Here is a 27,275-nt window from a genome sequence, read left to right as displayed (position 1 = left end):
CTTAGCTGTAGCACACAGAATGCAGAGTAGGCATGCCAAACACCATACTCACATCCTCAGATGGCACCAAGGAATCCAGAGCTTACTGGACCTAGCTTATGCACCCCCACCTTCTCTCCTGCTATCTATATAATCTCCTAGCCCAGGCCGTAGTGGCTTCATGCTCTTTCTAAAGCTGGGAACCAGGTCTTTATTGCCTCCCTCACTGGACTTGTTGAGATTCCCATATGTGACAGGTGCTGACATTGAGTCATTGCTGCTCCACAGTGAGAAAACCACCACTGAGTGGGGCTCAGGCTTCCCTGGTCATGTCCTTGGATGCCAACTGAAAAGTGTCCCCAGAACTCGAAGCAGACTTGACTCTCAAAGTCAGTTTTGACTTCCATGACATGGAAGGAAGCTGATTCTTTTTTTCTCTTCTGTTTCCTAGGCAGTCTGTTCCCACCTTCAGTTCTTCAAATCTGAACAGTCAGTACATTCTTACTGAGCCGTGGCCAGCCTGCTTATGCGCACTTTAGCTTTGCTTGTCTTTCTTGCATACTACACTTCCTCATTTCCTTCCCGCTCCTGTTTTTCCTTGTGCATCAGTGGATAACATCCAACTTTATTAAGCTTTAACTCACATTTTTCCTGTTTCTTTTTAAAATTTTTTTTGTTCATTTTTATTTATTTATTTGAGAGTGACAGGCAGAGAGAAAAAGAGGCAGAGAGAGAGAGAGAGAGAGAGAGAGAGGGAGAGAATGGGTGTGCCAGGGCCTCCAGCCACTGCAAATGAATTACAGGTGCATGCTCCCCCTTATGCATCTGGCTAACGTGGGTCCTGGGGAATTGAGCATTGACCTTGGGTCCTTAGGCTTCACAGGCAAGTGATTAACCACTAAGCCATCTCTCCAGTACCCCCCCCCCTTTTTTATTGAGACAGATTCTATAGCCCAGTTAGGTTTTGAACTCCTTATGTAGGTAGGGATGACCTTGAACTCATGATCGTTTGGCCTCCACCTTCCAAGTGTGAGGATCACAGGCATGTACCAGCATGTCTTGCATACGCACTGAGGCTTCATGCATGTTAGGCAAGCACTCTACCAACTTAGCCATATCTCCAACCCACGGCTGTATAATTCTTAATATATTCACAGAATTATGTAAGTAACCCTCACTATATCTAAGTTAGGACATTTTGTCAATCTCTCCTGCCCTGCCAAAGAAATAGAAGTCTTATTATTCATTAACCAGTCAGTTGCCATTTCCTCTCCCTGACCCCAGCTCATGGCAACTACTAAATCTACTTATTGTCATTACAGATTGCTTCATTGTAGACCTTTATACAAATAGAATAATACAATATTGGCTTTTTGTGCCAAGCTTATTTTATTTAGCAGCATTCTTAAGAAAGGAGAGAGATGAGCACCTTGGCTTTAGGCTCTTCTACTAGGAATCTATAGGCCCAGAGGCACAAGACAAGTTTAGGTGCTTAAATAAAATTGTTTAGTCCCATTCATTCCAACCCAGTCTGGCTTCTACCCCTATCACACCGCCACTGATCCTCATGTCACAAAATCTTCCTACTCTTTGCTTTGAGAGAGAGAGAGAGAGAGAGAGAGAGAGAGAGAGGGAGGGAGTGAGGAAGGGAGAGAGAGAGAGAGAGAGAGAGAGAGAGAATTGGCACATCAGGGTCTCAGCCGCTGCAATTGAATGACAGATGCTTGTGCCACCTAGTGGGCATAGGCAACCTTGCACTTGCCTCTCCTTTGTGCATCTGGCTTATGTGGGTTCTGGAGAGTCAAACATGGGTCCTTAGGCTTTGCAGGCAAGCACCTTAACCTCTAAGTCATCTCTCCAGCCCTCTTCTTTGCTTCTTAAAGACATAATGAATAGTGGGTTTCCAGAGCCTTTCTCAAGACATCCTACCTACTGAAGTGTACACACTTGACTGCTCCATTTCCTCTGCAGACACTTCCTCAGTGAGCTTCACTGCCTCTTCCCATTGTTTGGCACCAAGAGACAGCATGCACTAGGGCTCACTTCTTTTTATCTTCCACACTCAAGTTTGGTTTCAAATACTCTGTCCATGTTGATAACTCCTCAACCTTTTCTTCTGGTTTTTCTTTGAGATAAGCCAACTTGCCAATCCTCTTTATATATCTCTAAACTACTAAAATGTATTATTCCTCCCCAAACAGCTCACCTTCTAGTCTTATCCACTTCAGTAGGGACCTTTATTCACTGGTTGTCCTGAAGAAGCCTAGAGGTCATCACTTTCATCATCAAACAACTCACCAATAAATCTTATCATTTCTGTCCACTCTAGCCTGAGCTATTATTGCATTGCGTGTAGTTCCCTGCTATAGTCTAGGTGGACTTCCTTCATCTATTTGCTCTCCAGTACTGTCTTCATGAAACCATCAGAGGGATCTTTTACATGTATATAAACATAAGCCATATCTGTCTCCAATAACACCCTCCAGCAGCTGACCATTGTATTTATTTATTTTTAAATTTTTAAGTTGTATTTGAGAGACAGAGAGAGAGAAAAGCAGATATTAGACAGAATGGGTGTGCCAGGCCCATTGCTGCTGCAAATGAACTTCAGATGCATGCTCCACCTTGTACATCTGGCTTATGTGGATCCTGAAACCTGGGTCCTTTGACTTCACAGGCAAGCACCTTAACTTCTAAGCCATCTCTCCAGGCTTGACCATTGTATTTAGAAGAAAAACTCTAAAGCTATAATCTTGCCTGTGTGATCTGTATAATCTGGTCCCTCATATGTCTCCCTCTCTCCATGCTCTCCTGCCCCTTTCCCCCAGTGGTCTATCCACACACACTTCCTTGCTTGTGTCTCAAATACCTACACTATTCCTGATGCAAGACTTTTAGATAAATGTTCTCATCCCTAAAATAGCTTTCCAATAGACTTTGCTTGACAAATAATTAGCCTTTAAGGGCCCCATGAAATGTCATTTTCTCAAATATATTCCTTAACTCACCCCCAAGTAAATCAGAAGGATATTGTATTTATGCACATATTATGAAATACCTATTATATTACTTTTTTCCAATACAAATGATTAAAATTTCTTAAATTAACATCAATGTATATATTGTTCAGTCTTTTATTTCTTATCCCACACTGTTTTATAGTATGACTGTATTTATGCATGCATATAATGTATTTTGATTAAAATCCCCCCCCATGCTCCTTCCACATAACCCCTTCTTTTCAATCTAGTGCTGCTTCTTGTGACTGTAGCAAAATACCTGACAAATGAAACTTAAAGAGAAAGAGTTCATTTTGGCTCACAGTTTAAAAAAGGTGGCAGGGATTCATCTTTGGGGCTATGGCAGCAGAAGCAGGAGGCAGCTGAGCACATGGTGTTTCCCATTCAGGAATCAGAGAGGAAAGAATGCTCATTCTCAACTTTCTTGGTTCTTTGTTTTAAAATTCAATGTGGTTGGCTTTTCCCACCTCAGTTAAACCCTTCTGAAAATACCCTCATAGATGTATGCAAAGATCTGTTTCCATGGTGATTCTGTTTCCAGTCAAGTTGACAACCAAGTTGAATCATCACACCTACATAGTCAATTAACTAAAATTCCCTGAGAAAAGGTAGTAAAGAACCATGTAGGTCAAAGTCCATGCAGCGCATCCCACTGTTAACCCAGTGCTTTACTCTCTGTGCATCTCAATGTTTCACCGACTAGGATTTGGATTATGTAGGGTCTCTAATGAAAACTGTCCAGAGTTACAGCAAGCAGTTGTAGAGCCCTCATTCAATTTCACTCTCATACTCTTAGCTGCTAGGTATTCAGGAGTCATGACCTCTTTGGACTATAATATTAAATATTCCTTTTGACATTTTGGCAGATATAGAGTCATAGAATCACAGGGAAGATGAGACCTCATGAAAAAGTCAAATTTTCATATGGCATGTTCATTCTATCTTAAAAAACTCAATATGAGTTTTGTGCCTAAAGAGATATTAAGTGATCTATCTTTTTACCTAGTGTCTTTGAGTATTTTGATTGTTTTAAAATTTTTATATCTAGCCAAAATTTATCTTCAACTCACCTGAAAATTCTATTACTTTAACTATGCCCTCTAGAATCCTAGCAAATGACTTAAAAGTTTCTCTAACTGTTAGCCCATAAAACAATGGGTTTCACCATCATATTTTCATAATGGAAACATTGCTCATATTTGTCTCCCTCCTTTGCTCTCTTTCCTCCATCCTGATGGGCCCCCCTCCTCCTTCTAAATAGTCTCTTTTCTATTTTCATACCAATGTAGCTATGTTGAATCATTTAATTATGATGACCCCCATCCAAATTTCTAGTCTTAAAAAAAATCATAACCAGTTTTTTTTTTTTTCAATTACTTCTCAAATAGTTTTTGAACATCTTCAGAAGTGCATTCTTGGGTGTCTGCATCACTGAACAGTTTACCAAAGCATGAAAATTTGTACAACTTGAAGCTGACCAAAAGAATGGAGCCTGCTGTGAGAGATAGAATGAACCTTGTGCCAAGGCTTTCCTTGCTGTTTTGTAAGGTAAGTTTTCTTTAAGTGGTGACATATGTGACTGCACAAGATGGGTAAAGGAAGTCTGCTGGGAAATATTCTATTCTAGAGCTTAAGGTCTTGGGAATCAGAAAAGAAAGCTGATATGAAGTGAGAAGAAATTAGACCACATGCTATGTGTAAATAACCTACTATGGGTGCATTTTGGTGGTGGGAAAAATGTTCTTTTCTCAGTGGTAAGAGGATAAAAATAATGGGAGTTAAGTATTAAAAGAAAAGAATGAGTAATCCTTCCCTGTGCTTGGGGATGGTGGGAGACAGACACTGAGGACAGAAGATACAGAATGCCATGAAATTGAAATCACTGCTTCAAACTCACTGATTGGATACCCACCAGTCAAGAAAATCTTCCTCTATCTGTCACGTTTAGAAATCAACCTCTGAGCACTAAGTCCAGGAGAAGATGTGCCTAAACAAAGCACATGGAAAGAGCCCTTTGCTCCCAGCATGAGCTGCTGCCATGACAAGGAGTCAGTAGGTCTGTTTTTTATTTAACTGCCTTTTGCTTTTATACCTTATTAGAAACAAAATTACATCGACAACCAGCAGACCTCCTAATTGGTGATACCTATAAGTCTGTCATTTAGCATTTGATTGAAATCTTCACCAGTTCTATAACAGCTTACCACTGGCTTATAAAGAGATAGTGACCTTCTGACCACAAATATGCCAGAAAGAGAGAGAGAGAACACATTCAAGTCCCAATCCACAGTATATTTTCCAACTGTCTTATGAGAAATGCCTGTAAAATTTGCCAAAATAAGTGCTAGGTCCTTCTCCATAACCCCTGCTGATATTCCTTGATCATTGCCAATAGTGTAGAACTGTGGCTTGGTTTGAAAAATAATTGTCTCCCCTCCCAGCATTCCTTGCTTTGGGATGGAGATTTCCTTTGGCCCTCGGCCATCTATGCTATCTTCATATTGCTCCACTAGAAAACTCATCATCTGGAGACAAAAGTTATTTATGTGGAGCTCACAATATGTACTCAGAAAAATGTCACCAGCAATCAGACAAAGTCTGACTGTAATTTTGTAAGTCAACCTGTAACTACTTGAACTTATCCATCATGTTCCACAGGTCTTGTGATGTGTTTAGGTTTGGCATTGGAGCCAGATTACTTAGATTTGAATCCTAGTTCAGCTATTAAGTGCAAGAAAGACTATCATGCACTATTTGCATAGGGTCCTTAAATGCGGTGACTTAATGAAAGCAAATGAAATGCTGCCTGAGACATAGAACATTCTCAGTAAGAATTAATTGTTATTTTATGATAAATATTCCTTACTTCCTTAACTATTCTTCACAATATTTCACAGTTTTGGTCACATTGACTTAATATGTTCAATGTTCTTCATAGAGTGTTAACACTTTCTCTCATGGCCAAAGAGGGTTTTGAGAAAATGAAGTTTAATTATCCAGACACTCTAGATTGCCTATTATAATCATCTATTATTATCTCATTCCCATTGGCTGTCAGTCCCTGGTAAAATACTCAATAAGGTTATTGAACTCATAAAAGAGTATATGAGAGGGCTGGAGAGATTGCATAGTGGTTAAGCGCTTGCCTACAAAGCCTAAGGACTCTGGTTCAAAGCTCAATTCCCCAGGACCCACGTTATCCAGATGCACAAGGGGGTGCATGCATCTGGAGTTCATTTGCAGTGGCTGGAGGCCCTGGCATACCCATTCTCTCTCTCTCTGCCTCTTTCATTCTCTGTCTGTTGCTCCCAAATAAATAAATAAAATAAAAAATAAACCCAAAAATATTTTCAAAAGAGTATATGAGGTATATGAGGTGGGCTTGGGGTGGATCAGAAAAGTATTTAGTCTTCATGGAGTAATTCAGGGGTGAAACAAAATAGCATCTAGTACATGGAACAGAATGAAGAGTGAGGAATAAGCACAGAGCTGGGAAAGAGCTGTGGGCAGGCTTCTTCAAGTTAATAAGAGGCAACCAGGGTGGAAGGATACCTCCTCTGACATTTTCTACCTGCAGCATATGCCTTAAATCAATGAGGTTGGTCCTACATCATTTTTGTACCTTTATACAACATAAGAGCCATGTGTCTTCATCATTCATCACCCAGACATACAGGTCACTTGCTTACTCTAAGTCAACTCCTCCTGTGAAGAATCCCTTCCCTCCTTTCTCTTAGAAACTGCTTAGCTTTCTTCTCTTTCCTAAAGGAAATCATGCCCAAGAAAAATGTCCCTTCACAAAAAATGAACTCAAGGTTTTATAACCATTGTATATTGTCAAAAACTAACAGCTCACAACTTTGGCTAGTTCCAACATTTACCACTGGCTAACTCTGGTAGTTATAAAGACAAAAACAATGACAACAACAAAATGTGTCTGATCATCAGTTTCTTTGTATTTCTGAATGTTGGGGCTAATTTTTTACGTGTAGCTATATGGATATACCCTTATTTTCTATTCCCATGCAGCATAGAAAATATGTGAAGCTATTCCTAAAGCAGTGCCTTCCCTTTTTATTTATTTTATTACTAATTTTGAAAAGAGATTTGGATAAAATGATTAGAGGGGTCACATTTATAGGCTGCTCATCAAATCCCTCAAATATCCAGTTTCAACCATGGTCACCTCCACCTGTGGCCTGATCCACTCACAGTCTTCCCTGCTCTGTCCTGATTTCTATTAAATGGGAAAGTCATGGCTCCTCCTGCCATAACTTTTTTGGCCATGTAGGGTTTTTAGGACTTGGTGGTCATTCTTCCTCCATTGCACACTTCTGTTCTTCCAATAGAGGCCGTGGTGATCTGAGGATGAACCTTCTTCTTTAGCACCAGCATCGTAGAATGCAATTCATGTCCTAGTCATTGATCTAGCAATGAGCTATTTGATTTCTGAATTCTCTTCTTCCATTTGGGGACTGAAAATGGAGGATATAGATAAAGGAAGAAACATCTGACAGTGTTAGGCTTGCATTGGTCTTGAGAAAGTCATATAAATACAATATACCCTTTATCCTGTTGGCTCATTGGGCCACTGACCTGCATGTAACACCATTCCTCCCATGGTAAAAATCAGTATGTGTTACGAAAAGAGCTGAGTTGGGAATTAGAAAAGTACTGATATCCCTAATAAGCTATCTGATATGTGTGGCCTTCCATTTCTCATGTACAGATAAAGAAGAAGGTGCAGATTGAAAGCTCTGTAAGGACATTGCAGGGAACAGATTTGTGATTAGGAAATGGGATAATAAAGCAAATTAGAAGAAAATCCCAGTTCTGAAGTAGCTAAATAGTAATTCTACATTAAAGAACATTTGCTAAATATCTAACATTAAGAAGGTATTAGCTGTTAATCTTTAACCAGGCTTGTTTCAATATTTGACATTTAAATTAAATAATCATACCACATTTAATAATAAAGTCACTGTATATTAAACAAATAGTACTTGGTTATTGAAACCATATGCTATTCTAACCACATTGTGAAGGATTCACATGTTTTCAATAACCGTCTGATCTTTGTTTCATCTAGAGAACAATGTGTGTACTATACCTTGAGAAGCAGAGAAATGATTTATGTCAGTCCCAAGTGATTATTGTAACATAAATACAGTAGGTCTAACTTTCCTGCTGATCCACTTACCTAATGATCTTTTTACCCATGTTTAGATGCTGTCATTGAAAGAGCTGGCTTGTAACCACCTATCTCCCATATTTCTTATCATATGGCACCTGCCTTGCCCAAGTGAGACTGTGAGCACCACTAATGCCAATCAACCTTTCATTTTACCCACATGATGCCAAGAAATTTTATTGATTTGTTTGTTAAGAGTGCATAGACTTATAGTCTTAATTTTAAGGCATTCTTTTATACAACTCTTACATCAACAAGTATATGTATGTATCCTACTTGGCTAATTACTCCAATTTCCAAAATGCCAGTAATCAATGTTTCAGGTATCAGAGTATTGGCAATGTTTTTATTGCCCTTGTTATTCCAATGAGGATCCAGTTATACCCAGGATCTCTGGGGCAAAGGAAGTGGAAAGAGTGAGCCAGAAGACTGACACACTTTTATTAAAATTTGGTGGTGCAAGCGGGTGTGGTGGTGCATGCTTTAATCCCAGCACTCGGGAGGCAGAGGTAGGAGGATTGCCATGAGTTCGAGGCCACCCTGAGACTACATAGAAAATTCCAGGTCAGCCTGAGCAGTGAGACCCTACCTTGAACCCCGCCCCCACAAAAGAAATGTGGTGGTACATTTTCCAGCTTATGTCTAGAGTCAAATCTGTTGGGAAAGGCTACATGTTAGCTAGAATCTCTACCTGATTAAAGCCCATGAGAAGTCATAAAATTTAAGCCTGATAATCACCAAATTCTGTGAAATGTATGAGCTCCACAGTTGAACACACATTTTATGTTGTGCCTAATGAGCACTTGGAAAAGCCATCTATGCGAGATGCTTCATCGATGAGTTCACACACGCATTTTCTTTGATTGATCAGTGACTCAGAATTTATAGTTTTGTTGCTAACCAAAGAACAGTTTGCAGTTAAAACAAGTAATTCAGCCTTTCTACCACATTGTAAGTCTGCTAAGTTCCTCCTGTCTTTTATCCTTTATATCCTCTTTATTTTTTTAATCAGTAAAGTGTAGATATTTATAGTTCTGGTCATTTCAGTGTATTCCAGAGCCCCTGTGAATGCTTTATCTATCTTGTAATTGTCATTTACTCTAGTCCTGCTGTCTAATAATGAGAACTTGCAGAAAATGAGAGAGAGACAGAGAAGGAGAGAGAGAAAAATGATTTCTTTGCCTGCCATCTTAATTTATCAACCTTCTTTCAAAAGGACCATGCCATCTCTCTTTTGGTATTCCATCATGGCCTGAATTTGCCATGGATTTCATCTCACTAACTGAAGATCTATCAGATGAATGATTCTGGGAACTAAGGTCGTGCCTAAAGCACACTAACTATATAATCTGTGGTGGATGAATCCTTTTAATATAGTTTTTGCTGCCAATTTTGATCTAATGAACAAGTAATGTTGTCAGCTTGAAGATCGACATTTCTAGGACCCTATTGATGGTGCTGCTAGGTAGAACAAAGCTGATGATAGAATTGAGGGTGAAGAACTGATCCCAAGGCTTTAAACTAATTCATATTAAGGCATAATGAACTGCTAGAACTTAACAGAACTTTATTAGTCTAAAAGGTAGTGGAGAATGCAAAGGATGCTTAAATCATGTTCTTGATTGCTATGACAGAATACTTGACAAATTACCAATGGAGCAAAGATTTATTTCAGGTCATGTTTTTAGATAGATAGATAGATAGATAGATAGATAGATAGATAGATAGATAGATAGATAGTCCACAATATAGTCCAGGCTTCCCTTGAGCTTACAATGCTCCTGCTTTAGCCTCTTGAATAATGCTAGCATTGCAGATCTGTAGTACCATGCCTGGCTTATTACAGGGATTTTATAGTAATGCAAGTGAAACATGGTGCATAACTATATTACATATACATGATTGAAGATAGAAAGGATAAAGGTAGATTTTAAAGTTGTTTCTGAGGTAGCAATGATAGATTTGGTAAATTAAGTGAAACGAGGAAGTGGGTATGCCATAGGTAATGCTTGTTTTTCTTGATGAAAAAAAAGCAGGATGTGGCCATTTCCACTTTATTAGTTACTTTTCTCATCATTGTGGAAAATACCTGAAAGAAGCACATTGAGGGGAGAAAAGTCTGTTTGGGCTGATAATTTCTGAGAAATTTTAGCCTATCATATCAGAGAAGGCATAGTAGAGTAGCTAGATGATGTCGGGAACATGTGGCAGAGGTTCCTGCTATCACGGCAGATAGGACGCTGGGGTCAAAACCAGAAGCAGGTATAATCTTTAAAGACCTACTACTGTCTAGGGCCCTACTTCCACCAACCAGGCCCTCTTCCTAAAGGCTCCAGAACCTTAAAATCAGACCATAATCTTGGGACAGAACATTAAAACCATGAGCCTACATGGACATTTCAGATCTAAACTTTGATTTCTTCCTTCCTAATATCTTCCAACTGCAAAGAAAAAAAATGATTCTCTCAATAAGAGTTTTTCTTTTTTTCTTTTTCTTTTTTTGTTTAGGAAGGTATAACTGGTCAAAATTTCTGTGGTCATATGGCATTTGCATGTAAAAATTGAAGAAACAAATGTAGAAATTTCCAGAAGCAATACAAGTTCTGAATATGCACTTTCCTGTCTTCAATCTCTTATTCTGGGATATTCCACTTGCACAACATTCATTCATTGCCTATCAGGACCCGGCTCACTACAGCGATGCCTTTCCAGACACCTATGGGTCATAGCCGCTCTTTGCACTTTCTGGACATGGCATAGCTGGCCTCTAGTCACTCCAGCACTGGGACTCACGAGGAGAACCAAATGCTTATATTCTTTTTTCCACAAATCACTATACTGTACATAACATAATTTAGAATGAAATGTCTATTTTATTCCTACCTGGCTGTAGCTGAAGAATGTCTCTAAATAGGGCTTATGTAAAGTTATGTGTATTCTTTTACTACAAGATATAATACTTGAGTTTTCTTCAGCTTATTGTAGTTAGAACAACCTATCAAGAAAAAAGTTGCGGGCTGGAGAGATGGCGTAGCGGTTAAGCGCTTGCCTGTGAAGCCTAAGGACCCCGGTTCGAGGCTCGGTTCCCCAGGTCCCACGTTAGCCAGATGCACAAGGGGGCGCACGCGTCTGGAGTTCGTTTGCAGAGGCTGGAAGCCCTGGCGCGCCCATTCTCTCTCTCTCCCTCTATCTGTCTTTCTCTCTGTGTCTGTCACTCTCAAATAAATAAATAAAATTAACAAAAAAAAAAGAAAGAAAAAAGTTGCAATATCTTAGCTTCATAAGTGCATACATACTCAGTGACTATTTGAGCAGATACTTCTTTTTTTTATTAATTAGTTTTGTATTCAGCAGATACAGTCAGTTTGGTACCATTATTAGGCTCATCTGTGACCTATCCCCTCCCCATGGCTCCTCGTTGAGGTATATGGGTCGTGCATTGTGGAGTTAGCCCACAGTTATTGGTAAGATAAATGTCTCTGTATATCATGAGCCAACATGTGGCTCTGACATTCTTTCCACCCCCTCTTCCGCAAAATTTCCCTGAGCCATGTTGGGTTGGTTCATTTTTGGTCTGCTTCAGTGATGAGGTGTTGGGGGCCTCTGGGACTCTGGTTCTCTGATTTGGTAGGAGTTTATTTTTCTCTGTGTTGATCTTCTTCCCCCTTGTGCTGGTATCCACTTCATCAGGAAAACAGCACCCTTGCTTGTTTCGCCAATTTTTCTTAGTTTCAGCTGGGGCCCTTTTGAGGTATGATGGGGTGGCTCTCTCCTTAGAATCTACATCTATCTGAAAAAGAGAAGCAGATTCTCCAATGGAGAGTAAGTTAGAACCAGGACAAATGAGATAAACTTTACTTTTTTATAGAGAATTTAATAGGTGTAAGCCCTTTTGTAGACCATGATTGATGGTAGCTTGACAATAGAGAGTGGGCTTTTGTTTGGATATGGTTCTGACTTATTTCCCAGCTCCAGCTATGGGTCCTGTACCACTGAGGGGATCAGTTAGTCAAATCAAGAACATGGCTGTGTGCCACTATTGCACTTGTGTGGGCATCACACCAGGTTATTTGCTGCTAAGTAGGTTAGACCATGAGTTTCTTGGACAGATATTGGTCAGTTTTCCCCAGTTGCCCATGTAGCACCTTCTGGCACTAGACGCACTGACTGTCTGGGGACAGAGCAGACACTTCTTATTTGGAGCATCTTCAAAAAAAAAAAAAAAGTAAGGCTCTCATGACAGTGTATGATCATACTTGCACTAAAAGTTGATAATTCTGCCCAATATGTCAGGATTTGGGTAAGTGATTTTGGTCACACTTAACCTTAACAAACTTCTTCATTTAGGGGAAAGTATGCTACAAGTGCCTTCCATTGTCCATGCCCCAAACCAATGGGATTGGGTGGTGACTCACCATAACTGGATAGATACCTTGGGAAGGAATGAACGGGGGACAAGATTGACCACCTCTTGGACCATTCCTTTTGATAGAGAAGAATAGTACATGGTGTAACATTTTATTGTCATTATCCATGTCCAGCCATTCCATGGTTGCTAGTTGGAACATGTGTTAACCAACTTTGTTAAATATAGCAAGATGTTCTTTCCACATGTGTTAGGGGAGGAAAAGTAGAACAGGCAACAATATTGTCAGAGGACTTGATGGCCAGCTTCTGTGCTGTATGGAAGATTGTCTAAAGTCTTCCTGGCATGCCTTTTCATTGTTTTGAAGAACAAATATTTTAAAAAGGAATTTCTTAGGGCCCTCTTCATAGTAAGAGAGTATTTTTAGTGAACACCATCGTGCTAAATTTGTTCACAACCCCACATCTCATTCAGTGATGCCCTTTGAGCTCTTTTCTGACCCAGAAGCCTTCTTCTGGAGATGGATTTTGCTATGATTCTTCCCCTGTGTCACTGAAGACAGTACTGGGCTTCTGGACTGTCTCTGTGGAAATAGCAGTGGGACCCCTCTAGCATTTTATGTTGGTAATCACACCATCTCCAGCTTTGCCTTAGCAATCCTGTTGTACCATTGGAAAGTTTATTCTAATATCAGAGCTGGCTTTGTCATTTTTAATAGCTATTTTGTTCTATGCTAATCTTCAAAATACCACGAGTATAGCACCTGTGACTAGTGTTGTACAGCCATAAATATATGTATACTTGGTGATTGCTGCTGGTCACTCCTCTACTCAGTAGTTATGTCTGTTTTCATTCAACTGATATCATTACAACACAATTTATCAGGCATCAAAATATAAAAATAATACATCATCTGTGATCCAGTTGTTTTTTGGTTCTAGCTTTCTTCTTTCCTTTTGTTAAATCCTTTCATTTATTCATTAGGAGAAAATTCATATCCATTACTTTACATAAGGAAAAAAAAAGAGTGAGTTCACAAAGAAATAAAAAGTCAAGGATAAAAAATACTTTGCAGTTAAAGAATACTGTAGTTCTTATTGTAAGATAATATTAAATTGTTAGGTAATTAGTGATCTGCCTCTGTCGTCCTATGACTAACATCATTAAAGCCACTTTTAAAGTTTAATCTGTCATGTTGTTGCTACATATACTCTCACTTAACATTAGTTACATCCACACTGTCCTTGATCTCTATGATGTTAATAATAGTCAAAATTCTAAACAAATGAAATTTATTATTCTCTTGTAGTTATTTTCTCCCTGTACAAATAAAGCAACTATGAAAAGCAGCTGACAGGAGAGATTTTTACTTTGGCTTATAGTCCCCAGGGGAAGATCCATGATGGTAGGTGAAAGCATGCCATCAGCAGAGGCTGGACTTTGTGTCTGCCATAGCAGGTAGTAAACAGCAACAGGAGAGTGAGCCAAGTTCTGGTAAATGGGTTTGGCTATAACACCCCTAAACCTGCCCCCAGAAACACACCTCCTTGGGCAAGGCTCTATCTCCCCAAATGCCACTGAGGACCAAGCATTCAAAACATATGAATTTAAGGGGGACATCTCATTCAAACTACACCTCCTTAACATAATCCTATCAAATAGGTTCCATTATTATTTTCATCTTCCAGATGAAAGAATCTTGGTAAAGTTGAGCAATTTAACCAAGTTTACATTATTAGACTAGTGTTCTTGACTCTGAATGAGAGTGTCACTACCATGTTTCCTTACCTCATCATGGAACTAGAAAGGCATTGTCACAGTACAGTGACCCGTATGAGCTCTGACTGCTGAGAGTCAAAGAAGCTTGCCACTGCCAGGAGAAGGAGTGAATGAGTCTGAGCATGCGATGGTTGGTGAGGTGGTTTGAGTGAATGCCCTCCGATAAATACAGGAGCTCATTAAAGTTCATAGTTTAGATCTATAGCCACCTGGCTGGACGAAGTGTCACTGTGGGTGGATCTTAATTCCAACCTAAGATACACACAGTGCCTGAGGTCTGCCTGCAGTTCCTGAAATGTGTTTGCTTGCTTTTAGTGGTGGGTTTTCTCTCTGTTTAGATCTGTGCAAGGGGCGCCAACTTCTTCTGTCATTGTGGAACTTTCCCTAGAACTGTCAGCTTTATAGAAACTCCTTCCTCCAAAACCATGCCTGGTTTGGAAGTTCATCCCTGCAACATGAGGCTGTCTGCAACAAAACTGATACTAAGAGTGTGATAGAGCTCTGAGATGAACCTGACCAAATTCATTTTGGTCTTTTGGAATTTGTGTGCTAGAGGAATTGGAAACTTGGTGCTGACTGTAGGTGCCTTCTAGAGCAGTAATCCAAGTATTATGAACTATTCTGATGAAGGTTTGGAAATGCTAAGTACAGAGAGAGTTATATTTGGAAGCTTGGCTTATGAACTTGGAGGCTTGGCTTATGAACTTTCTAAGGGAAAGGAAAGACTACAGAAAACCCTGTTAGAACTGGGCTACAAACATAAGGGCAGGCTGCATTCTGCTTCCCAGGCCCAGAAAGTTTGATCAAAGTTAAATTATGATGTTCTGTTATGCTTGGCTAAAGATATGGGACTGAAAGATTTAAGATTTTAAGTTGGAAAAACTCAAACAAGTTTAAATTTTACTTGTACAGAGACTAGTTACTAAATCTGACATTGTCAAAAACATTAGCATCTGAAAGAACAATGGCCCAACTACTTTACATTAAAAGAATAATAATTAATAAAAAGATGCCTGAGGAAAGACTATGATAGACATACAAACACTTTTGGAAAGAGCTGACTGGAAGAAGAACCTGCTCTTCAAGGTCATGATTTATTTTGTCCCTGAATTAAGAATATGTCTGTTTCCTGCGTACCTGGTATAGGTTTTGTAAACAATAGAAGAAAATACATGGAGTGGGTGAAGTACATGTGGTTCCAAGAGCCACTGCTAAGATGCAGCATGAGGAAGGGTGTAATAAGCCTGATAGGCTGACAAAACCAATGGAAGATGAACCACAGTTTACATGAAGACCCGCAGATGTTTTGGATATACCAGGATTGTACAAGGGCTACACAAAGACTCTTGGCTAGGGATAAAAGTTTTGATACTCTTGATACTCAGCCCAGCTGAAGGAACAGAATTGGAAAATGTGGAGACTGTCAGTCACTGGTTATGGATATTGGACTTGGACTACAGATGTTTGCTTGAAGGTTGTTAAGATTACATTGTTCCAGTCTCTCCCTGTGGTGCCTTATAACAGTTGGAAAAGTTTGCTCTGTGTCTTTCTATGTTAAAAGTACATAACTCGTTTTGATTTTACAGGACGTACAGCTAAAAGACCATCTTAAATATAAGGTGATGGGACTTTAGAACTATCTTAGGTTGGTAAAGATTGTGGAGACCTAAACTTTTTCTAAATACAATTTACAATGTAAGAGGATTATAAATCTGTTGGGTGTTAGGGAAGACATGAGGTCATTTGAATGAATATCCCCCAGTTTATTAAAATATATAATTGAGATCTATAGCCATCTGGCTGGAGGAGGTGTTACTGTTGGTAGATTCTAAAGTCCAGGCCTAAGGAGAATCTGAATTCCAACCTAAGATATACAAAGGGCCTGAGTTCTGACTAGAGTTCCTGAGGTGTGCTTGCTTGCTTTTTGGCAGTGGCTTTGCTTTGTTTGGATCTGTGGAACTGGCCCAATTTCTTCTGCCACTATGGAACTTCCCCTATATCTGTAAGCTTCAAATAAATTCCCTTCCTCAAAACGTTGCCTGGTGTGGAAGTTCATCCCAGCAATGTGAGGCTGCCTGCTACAGTTGGTATACACCAGATGACATGTTGCACTACAGATGGCTCCGCATCTTCAAACTAACCCAGCCATACTCCATACCTCTCATTGTCGAATGGAAGTAAGTGATCTCATCTGTGAACTCCTTAGTGCTCTGAAGGAGCTGGAGTTCAGGAGAGCAGAGTGCAATTTTGGAAGAGCAGGCTGGGATGCTTCTATGGCTTTGTGGTATTAACCTGAAATAAGCAAAGTGAGTACCAATAGCCTGCTATGTTCCTTTCAATCCAACCTCATTTATTTCAGACTTATGTGAGCTGTTCCAGAAATATGCTAAGAGTAGAAACCTACATTTTCACATTGAGTTCTCTAAACAATCCCATCCTCACTTTCAAACAAGAGAAATCCAATCTCTGAGTTGTGGAATGAACTAGAAAATAGCAGAGATAAGATGACAAATCCAAGGCCTGAGCTATCTTAATTCCTTACACGGCTTCCTGGGCCACAGGCACACCCTTTTGCACCCCTGTGAAGCCTAATTTGAACATGGAAGTTGTGACTTGTAAGTGCATTGGCCTCTTTGTTGATAATTTTCTTCACTATATTATAAAGAAACTCAAGCTATTTCCTTTCTAATTGAGAATAAAGACTTTCTGGATACTTTGTGCAAGTGCTTCAACAAAAGTGTTTACAGAATCCCTTGTGTGAAGAACTTAAGTTTCAGAATTCCTGTGCAACAGTGTTAAAAGAAATCAACTTCCAGGTATTTTGGTGGCATACGCATTATGCCAAAGCAGCCTTGGGGGATATAAGCAGAAAAACAGCAAAATACACTCTTCAACTGAAAAGTTAAGGTGTATAAGGGATTATTAACCTCAGCAGAGAAGCAGGTGAGACATAGTGGTTCTAGAACGCAGGCAACCATCCTGAATTGGCTCCCACCATGGGGCTGTCCATAAGGCTGCCTGGCCTTGTCTGAGCCAGAGAAGCTGAAGTCAGGTGAAAGGATTTTCCACTCATAGCAGCTTCCTTGCAAAGTCAAGAAACCTGAAGGAGAAGATCACAGGGACCAACTGAATAGCTTGTGAGGAAGAGGATCCTGGGGACCAGCTATGCAGATCTAGTACAACTTCAGAGACCCTCTATAGCCTCTCCCCCCACAACTACCAGTGCAAACAACTCCTGGCGACTGGGGAAGGGAATTCAGCTACACAGCACTCAGCACAGGTGATCAGAGCAGTGGACCCACCAACCCAGCCAGCCTAGCTGAGCTCACAACACAGTAAAGAGAGACTCAAGCAGGCATGCAGCGTAGGTGAGAATGAAGCCATTCCAAAAGGTAATAGAGCTTGCTTATATTAGGTCAGAACCTAACCCAAAGCCCTGTATATGGGTTTGCATTGGAAGTGAAAATCACACTTTGCATGTCAGGGCAGGTTATGTGTTAGATTTGATTAATGGGTGGCATTGTCATTCTTAAATAAGCTGTATTTGGGGCTTATCATTTGTTATTTCCTGATTTATAGGGCCTTTGTCTTCTGTCATTCTTGATGACAGGGTCTCACTCGGCCCCAGGCTGACATGGAACCCTTTGCAGACCACAAATGTCAACCTCCAAGTTGACAGGATTAAGCTGTGGGGCAACACACACTCTTTGGGACTTTGATTTTGTTAGACTATCTCTTTGTCTTAAAACCCACTTTTGCATAAATACTCCATGCTGGTTTTGATTAAATGTGTATATTGCTCAGTTGAATTTTAGATTTTGCCTATATTTTATTCAACTCAGCCTACTAGAATACTTGAATAGCAGGCAAATCCAACAACTAGGTCACTTCCGCTGTTCCTGTAGGAGTCATAGAAGTGCCATATCTGTCACCTTGAGCTCTTACCCTGAAGATAAATAGTATCAGAATATATCTAAAAATACTGCAGATAATTAGAAAGCCCAAGCATCAAATTAATCCAAGATGAAAAAAAATCTCTACATTATACAGTCTCCCAAAGTAGGACACAGGAAAACAACTTAATGCGATAAGGTCAATATAAGGTATAAGTAAGGAAATAGAAATACTGAAGAGAAACAAATCAGAACTACTAGAAATAAAAAAAAAACACAATAAGTCAAATAAAATAATTGTAGAAAATCTCACCAATAGAATGGATGAAGGAAAGAACAGAATAGCTAAACTAGAAGACCAGGTTGCATATCTAATACAGCCCAACAGAGTGAAAGATAAACTAATAGGAAGGTTGAATGGGAGTTTCATGACATTTGGGACACTATGAAGAGATTAAACATAAGAATTCAGGGTATAGTAGAAGGAGAATTATTTCACTTCAAAGGTATTTTAGGTGTTTTTAATGAAATCACAGAAGAGACTTTCTTCCAAATAGAAAAAGATATCCTAATACAGATACAGGAAGCCTTTGGAATACCAAAGAGAAAAACTAGAAAAGATCTTCTCCTCACCATATTATAATTGAGCCACCAAACACACAAACCAAAGAAAACATATTAAAAGCAGTTAGAGAGAAAAATGAAGTCACATACAAAGGCAAGCCCATCAGAACAGTAGATTTTTCAACACAAACTTTAAAAGTCAAAAGGGCTTGGAATGATGTATGCCAAGTTCTGAAAGATAAAAACTGTTAACCAAGATTACTTTATCTAGCAAAGTTATCCATCCAAATTGACAGAGAAGTAAGGACATTCCATGACAAAAACAGGCGAAAGGAATATATGACCACTAAGCCAGCTCTACAGAAAATATTTGAAGGGATTCATTATGCAGAAGAGAAAGAAAAGCACACACATGAGGAAACAGGAAAAAATAAACCATATTTAAATAATAGTTAATACAAAAGAGTAAAGGAAAAAAAGAAAGCATGAAAAACCAAGAAGAATGACAAGAATAAATACTTTTCAATCATAGCTCTTAATATCACTGGCCCAAATGCCCCGACAGAAAGACACAGGCTTGCTGACTGTATTAAGAGGCAGGATCCTTCTGTTTGTTGACTTCAAGAAACTCACCTCTCTTTAAAAGACAGATACTACCTTAGGGTGAAAGAATGGAAAACAGAATTTCAAGTAAATGGGCCTAGAAAACAAGCAGGTGTTGTTATCCTCAAATCTGACAGGAGAGACTTCAAACCAGTATTAGTGAGGAAAGATAAAGCAGGTGACTTTATATTTATTAAAGGAACAATTTAGCAAGAAGACATTACAATTCTAAACATGTATGCACCTAAAATGAATGCTCATAATTTCATCAAACACTATTAGACTTAAGTTTACAGATAACACCAAACACAATTGTAGTTGATTACTTTAATACCCCACTCTCATCAATTGGCAGATCATCCCAGCAAAAAATAAACAGAGACATCTGGATTAAATAATGCCATAGAACCAACAGACCTAACAGATATCTACTGAACATTCTATCCATATGTTGCAAAATACACAGGCCCAGAAAACATTCTATTCAGCAGCACGTGAGTCTCTGAAATAGACCATACATTAGGACACAAAGCAAATCTTAACAAATACAGGAAAATTGAAATAATTCTTTGTACTCTATCTGATCACCATGGTATCAGACTACAAATCAATAGCAAAAGCTATAGAGCATACACAAACTATGGAAATTAAACAGTATGCTAATGAATGATGAATGGTACATTGAAGAAATCAAAAAGGAAATTAAAAAATTCATAGAATCAAATATAAAGGGAACACAACATACCAAAATTTTTAGAACACAGTGAAGGCAGCCTTGAGGTAAGTTTATAGCTTTACGTGCCTACATTAAGACATTAGGAAGGTTGCAGGTAAGTAACTTAATGCTTCACCTTAAGGCCTTGGAAAAAGAAAAACAGGATAAACTAAAAATCAGTAGATGGGAAGAAATAATAAATATTCAGGCAGAAGCTAATGAAATAGAAACAACAACAACAAAAAGTCCCAAGAATCAATGAAACAAAGACTTGGTTCTTTGAAAAGATAAACAAGATTGACAAACCTTTGGCAAATTTGACCAAAAGAAAGAGAGGAGAGACACAAATTAGTAAAATTAGAGATTAAAAAAAAAACACCATTATAACAGATACCAAGGAAATTCAGAAAATTGTAAGGGCATACTTTAACGACATATACTCCACTAAATTTGAAAATCTGAAAGAAATGGATGATTTCCTTGATTTATGTGATCTACCTAAATTAAATCAAGATGAGATTAACCACTTAAATAGACCTATAACAAGTATGGAGATTAAAGCAGTTATTAAAAAAAGTCTCCCAGCTAAAAAAAGTCCAGGCCTAGATGGATTCACTGGTGAATTTTACCAGAACTTCATGGAAGAACTAACACCAATGCTTCTCAAAATTTTCCATAAAATAAAAAAGGAAAGAATTCTACCAAACTTCTTTTATGAAGCCAGCATCTCCCTGATACCAAAACCAAACAAAAATAGAACAAAAAAAAAAAAGAAAATTATAGATCCTCCTCCCTCATGAATATAGATGCAAGGAGACAATTTACAGAATGGGAGAAAATCTTTGCCAGCTATACATCTGACAGAGGATTAATACCCAGAATATACAAAGGACTCAAATAACTAAACAATAGGAAATCAAACAACCCAATTAAAAATGGTCTATGGAAATAAATAAGACTTCTCAAAAGAAGAAATGCAGATGACATATAAATATCTAAACAATGTTCTACATCATGAGCCATCAGGAAAATACAAATTAAAACTACTTTGAGGGCTGGAGAGATGGCTTAGCGGTGAAGCGCTTGCCTGTGAAGCCTAAGGACCCCAGTTCGAGGCTCGGTTCCCCAGGTGCCACGTTAGCCAGATGCACAAGGGGGCGCACGCGTCTGGAGTTCGTTTGCAGAGGCTGGAAGCCCTGGCGCGCCCATTCTCTCTCTCTCCCTCTATCTGTCTTTCTCTCTGTGTCTGTCGCTCTCAAATAAATAAATAAAGAAAGAAATAAAAATTAAAAAAAAAAAAACTACTTTGAGATTCCATCTCACTCCTGTCAGAATGGCTATCATTAAGAAAACTAATGACAATAAACACTGGTGATGATGTGGTATAAGAGGAACCCTTCTGTTGATAGACAATAAATGGGTACAGTCATTGTGGAAATCAGCATGGAGGTTCCTGAAAAAGCTGTAAATAGATTTACCATGTGACCCAGCTAAACCACTCTTAGGCATATATCCCAAACCTCTTCTCACTACCTTAGAGGTACTTGTACATCCATGTTTATTGTTGCCCTATTCACAATATCTAGGAAATGGAACCAGTCTAGATGTCCCTCAGGTAATGAAGGGATGATGAAGATGTGGCACATTTATGTAATGGAGTTCTATTCAGTGGTAAAGAAATATGAAATTTGTAGGGAAATGGATGGATCTTGAAAGGATTATACTACTTGAGGTAACCCAGGCCCAGAAAACCAAACATTGCATGTTCACATTCATATGTGGATCCTAACTACAAATGTGTAGGCCAGTAATCTAGAAAGGGGCTTTAAGGGAAGAAGGATAGTGGAGGACTTAAGGAGATGGTATTCTATGTATTTCTGGAGGTGCAATGGCCTATGTGAAGTCACAGGCAGAGACTAAGTGAAAGAAGAGTAGGGAAAGGTTATCAAAATTTAAGATGTTATGAATAAGCCATATGGAAGCATACTTTTTTGGATAATGGCACACCCAGAAGCTGTAGACTGTTACTAGAAAAATTTCAGTGCCAAGGATGAAATACCTTTTAGTGAGTTGTAGGACAGGGAGGTCCCTGATGCCCCCACAATATGATAGGCCATTGCAGAGGCTCATGGTTTCCAAGCATAAATAGATAGTATGACCCTATTGCTGAATACTCCACATGATTTGGCTGTAGGGTCACTGAGAAATCGAGCTAGAGTTGAGCTGAAAACCTCCTGCCCGTGGATCAGCTGTCAGAAAGCTGGCAAAAGCTATGCTTCATGCAGCCCTATGGGAGAAAGAAGTCACCAGCAGTGAATAGAGTGAACACTGCAACCCATAAGTCTGGTCATCCAGGCCATATGATCAAACAGGTGCAATTTTGAGGGACACAAACTGCTCTCTACTTAGACTGAAGGCCTGTTCCATGGGAAGGAATACATGCCTGGAACTAAAAACCTAATCAAAAGCCTATGGCAGGGAAATTCATGAGCCCTAGGGGTGTAACACCTGCTGGTATCTGCCTAAATGTACATAGTAAGCTCAACAAACTGCCCTGTAAGCACTGTTCTTAATGTTCATACCACATACTAATGCTATGCTCACTTTTGGTTACAGAAGCTACTCTTTTCAGGCGGCAGTGGTCAGTGGGATGACCCAAAAGTCACCATAGTAGTGAGAAGAAATAACAGTGTTCAGTACTTTGATATTTCTATCACACCTTCCAAGGCTCAGGGTCCATTGAGGAAGAAGTGATGGAAAGAATGTAAGAGCCAAAGTAAAGGTAGGACTGCTTACAGTGCAATCCTCCAGACACAAAATGGCCTGGATACCCACGAGCTTTCAGTGCCTGGTACTATCTACACAAGACCCTCATAATAGGAGAAAAAGGTGATGACATCAAAATACAAGTGAGACTAATTGAGATGAGGAGGAGATATGATGGACAGTGGATTTGTGAAGGGGAAAAAGGGGAGAGGAAATGATCATGGTTTATTGTCTATGTTTATGGAAGTTGTTAATATATATATATATATTTTAAGAAAAGCATCCAGATCTAGTTTTTACTTGTCATTGTTTCCTGACTGGACCCTGGATCCTGTGTGCAACAAATAGCAGTTTTTGTTAATAGCTTTTGTGGGATATTCTACACAATCAGGGGTAGGATTTTGATCTTTCTCAGGTTATGGAGATCTGTGAGTTGGCATGATTTCTTTTCCCTTAAACTCAACCACAGGGATCAGGGATAGGGGAAAAAACAAACTGAAAAACACTTCACCTTTACTTTGGTGGGCAGAGCAGTGTAAAGACAGCAGGAGCCCAGAGAGATTTCTCACATTCACTTCCCCTATCAAGCAGGCCTTGGAAGAAGGCTGTGTTTGGAGGCAGCTGTGTGGTGCCCTCAGGGCAGCTGAGCAGGAAGCCTGAAAGGAAACCTGGATGGAGAGACCCACGAGTGTCCCATTTCATGAATTCCCTTGGCCTGCTGCAGAGAGCTGTACAAAAGCAGAACCTGTGACCCTTAATGCAATTCCTTCAGTGTGGATGTTCGGACTGTGAAAGAGTTGGCCTTTTGTGTTCCCTGCTCCTTCCAGGGCTCCCCAGGGACCCACATTCCCATTTTCACACAACACTTAATACACTGAGCTGTAAGAGTAGCCTCCCTTTCAGGATCCTCAGGGTACCCAGGCAAACACATGGCTCCTTCAAGATATTTAATAGAATCTAAGTATCCTATTATCATCTCCAGTGGGTGAAAACCATTTCTTGTCATTTGAAGTATCTTCAGCCATTCCTACTTTAATGCTTGAATGGCAGCCCATGCATTTAACTTTTTAAAAGTGATAATATTGATGTGAATAAGTTGGGCCATAGAGAACTTTCTTGAAAAAAATATATGATTTTTTTTTTTTTTTTTTTTGTAGAGTACTGCTGGCTCTGAAAACAGAGCAAAGGAAAGAAAATGTAATCATAAACATTAAACAGGAGAAATCAGTTCAGCTTACCTTAACTGGAATTGCAATACCAGACAATAGTGGTCTGAACCTGAACCCTAATGCTGACCCTGACCCATGGTTTCTCTGCTATGTCTGATATATTTTTCCTTAAGCCAGCATAGTCTTTCCACTTTGCTTCTGACATATAATTATTCACCCGAGCATTCCTTTTATTTCACACTTTTAATTGAGTAATGTATGTAACATTCTCCTAGTTAGGCTAAAAAAGTTTGGGATATAAGTAAAAAATATTTACTGTGCAGTTATGTGAATGTAAATAATGGTATATGGTCATATAACTATGAGCTAGATGAATAATTTAATAATATAGCATTTTTTAATTATCAGGGGTAGATTCTTTCCATTTTTGAGTTATACATCCACTTATTTTCTACCTGCCATAATTCAGATTACCTAGGGTGATTTCAAATGTGCCGTTCCACAAGTTAGGCCCATTTAATCACAGTGTGTATATATTTATGTATATCTACACACATACATATATTTGCTGAACGTGTTAGAAAAAATGCCCCATAACTCCTTATTTGCATGTTCATTTATGTAACCTATGCACTTATTTTGTTACCTATTGAAACACACATGATTTTATGCATTCGAGGTAATAGAGACAAAGTAAACATATTTCCTCTTCTTTGGCTTTTATTCATATTTTAATTATGTATTTATAACGTCATAAGTGCTTACAGTGGTTTGAATATGTAATGTCCTTCAAAGGCTCATGTGTTTGAAATCTTGGCCCCAAGTTAGTGGCACTGTTCGGAAGGTTATAGAGCCTCTTAGAAGGTGGGTACTTATGGGAGGAAGTGAGTCACTAGGGATGGGCTTTAAAGTTTTATAGCTCAGCCTCATTTTCTTTTCTTCTTTCTGCTTCCCTGCTCTGCAATGTGATAAGCTCGTCTCTTGTTCTTGCTGCCATGTTTTCCCTATCATGATGGACTATCTCCACTCAGAACTGTAATGCTTCTCTCTCTCTTCCTATCTCTATCTCTCTGTAATAAATAAATAAATAAAATAAAATAAAATAAAAGGGGCCTGGATATATGGCTTAGAGGTTAAGAGGCTTGCCTGCAAAGCCTAAAGAGCCAGGTTTAATTTCTCAGAACCCATGTCAGCCAGATTCACATGATGGTGCATGTGTCTAGAGTTGGTTTGTAGTGACTAGAGGCCCTGGTGTGCCCATTCTCTCTCTAATAAATGAATAAACATAAATAAAAAAAAAACCTGTAGTGCATGGTCACCTTCTCCGAAAAAATGAAGACCTAAAGAATGAGTTAGGGCTGAAGCTTAAATTCAAAATTAGACAAAAAGAGAAATTATTGAATACAAAAAGACAAAGGGATTGGAACAAGGACCGTTAATTGTAAAATAAAATATAAGGTTTAATTTAACAGGGTTGGTTGGTACAGATTTCTCTTGGTCTTGATCTCCCCTCTCTGGAGCTGGGAATTACTACAGGTACAAAGAGGGGCCCTAAGGAAATGAATTTTGTCTATTCTTTTCAGGGAGAAAAAGGGATGGTTGTGGAAATTCTAAGTAAAATATGTGTGCTTTGCTCTTTTGTGTTATCTGCTTTGTGTTCGTTTAGTTTGTAGGCCCAACTGAAAGTCATGCTGGGACAGAGAAGAAATTTCAACTTCCCTGTACCCTGTAAATCTCATTTCTGACCACTGCTCTCCACCATCCCATTTCTACCTCCCTCCCTCTCTCTCTTTCCTTCTTCTTTCCTCGTTTTTTAGCAAAGCACAAAGGCACCAACAAGGCTGGCTTCCCTTGTAGAGGACAATATACAATTTGGCATTTTTCTTCAGCTAATGCTTCTTATACCTGCTTGGCCGAAGTAGCTGCGGTTTGCTGTATCTTTTCTAGTCTCTCTGTCTGCTTTGTAGTGACAGCCCTTTACTTTTCCTTCCTACCTCACAACACTGCTGCCTCCTACTGTTGGTTAGTGTTGTGTGGCTTCTGAAGCCACCAACATTTATTAGCTATGTGGCCATCATTTCTCCGACCTTTTCTTTTGACAATATGACCAACAAATATATGTTGCTCTTTATAAAATAATATTTGATTCATCATTAACTATGCTTGTCCTAGGGGCTGATCAATAGCTCTAAATAATGGTATCTTTTCAAAGAAAATAACCTCAGTATTTGAATGTTAGAGTTCACTAAAAAAGAATTATTTAGCCATGTGAAATAAAATTAACTTATTAAGGAAATTTACAAAGTTATACAGTTACATTGAGGACAATGCTTCTCAGCTTCCATATTATCAAGAGTATTTCCTCTGGATTTCACATCAACACATCCTAGAGGAAATGGTAGTTTTTTTGTTTTGTTTTGGTTTGGTTTGATTTTTTTTTTTGCTCTACACACACACACACACATACACACACACACACACTTCAACTTAGAGATCTACTTGGAGGAGGATAGACTGGAGACAGAAAACATAATGGCTGAGAAAATATTATTCTGAAGCAAGGGACATACTAAAATGATTAATTGCTAAAATATTAATTATTTGGAACAAAGGAAGATCACAATTTACTCTAACAAATTTCCCAGCTAATTAATGAATAATACTAGGACACCACATAGCCTGGACTCACTACTTGCCTCTACTCCATCTGATTTCCCAGAGATTTATTTTCTATCCAGTCTTCTACAGGGTCACAGTCTATTCAGAATTGCTTCTACTTATGTAAAATATCGTCATTTATAATATGCAGTTGGACAAAAATATTTACAATGGCTTTAGATGTATTTCTGCATAGAGAATAATAAAATCAACAAACAAATTCTAGTAGATGAAATTTTTGATCCCTAAGTACTAAAATCAAACTCTGTTGGTTATGTAATGATTTTTAAAAACTACATAGAGCTATTAAAATGTGTGCCTCAATTTAAATGAATTTTGCCAAATAAATTAGGTTTCAATAATCCTGACTTGGGACACAGAAAAACATTTATTTATAATTAACTTTTCCACGCTTTCAAGACCCTTTGTTATATAAACAATGCTTTGAACCTGGCATGAATACCACTCAGGAAATTTTAGAAATATGCACTGTGCTTGTATAGACTCATTCTACTAATCATGAGCTTTCTGATTGGATCTAAAAATGCTTGTTTCAAGAAACAATGCTAGCC

General features: G+C 38.8%; 1 long non-coding RNA gene across 1 annotated transcript in view; it reads right to left on the bottom strand.

Moving 5' to 3' along the window:
* Positions 1-11,927: 11,927 nt before the first annotated feature.
* The window catches only part of LOC123462989, an 83,642-nt gene continuing 68,294 nt past the window's right edge, over positions 11,928-27,275 (bottom strand). Inside the window, exon 4 of the long non-coding RNA XR_006638615.1 lies at positions 11,928-11,980. This is a non-coding gene — a long non-coding RNA (uncharacterized LOC123462989). The remainder of the gene's footprint in view (positions 11,981-27,275) is intronic.

This window comes from Jaculus jaculus, chromosome 8 (genome assembly GCF_020740685.1).
Source record: "Jaculus jaculus isolate mJacJac1 chromosome 8, mJacJac1.mat.Y.cur, whole genome shotgun sequence".
Taxonomy (NCBI): Eukaryota; Metazoa; Chordata; class Mammalia; order Rodentia; family Dipodidae; genus Jaculus; species Jaculus jaculus.
Note: the sequence above shows the minus strand (reverse complement) of the source record. Positions and strands in the feature narration are given on the sequence as shown.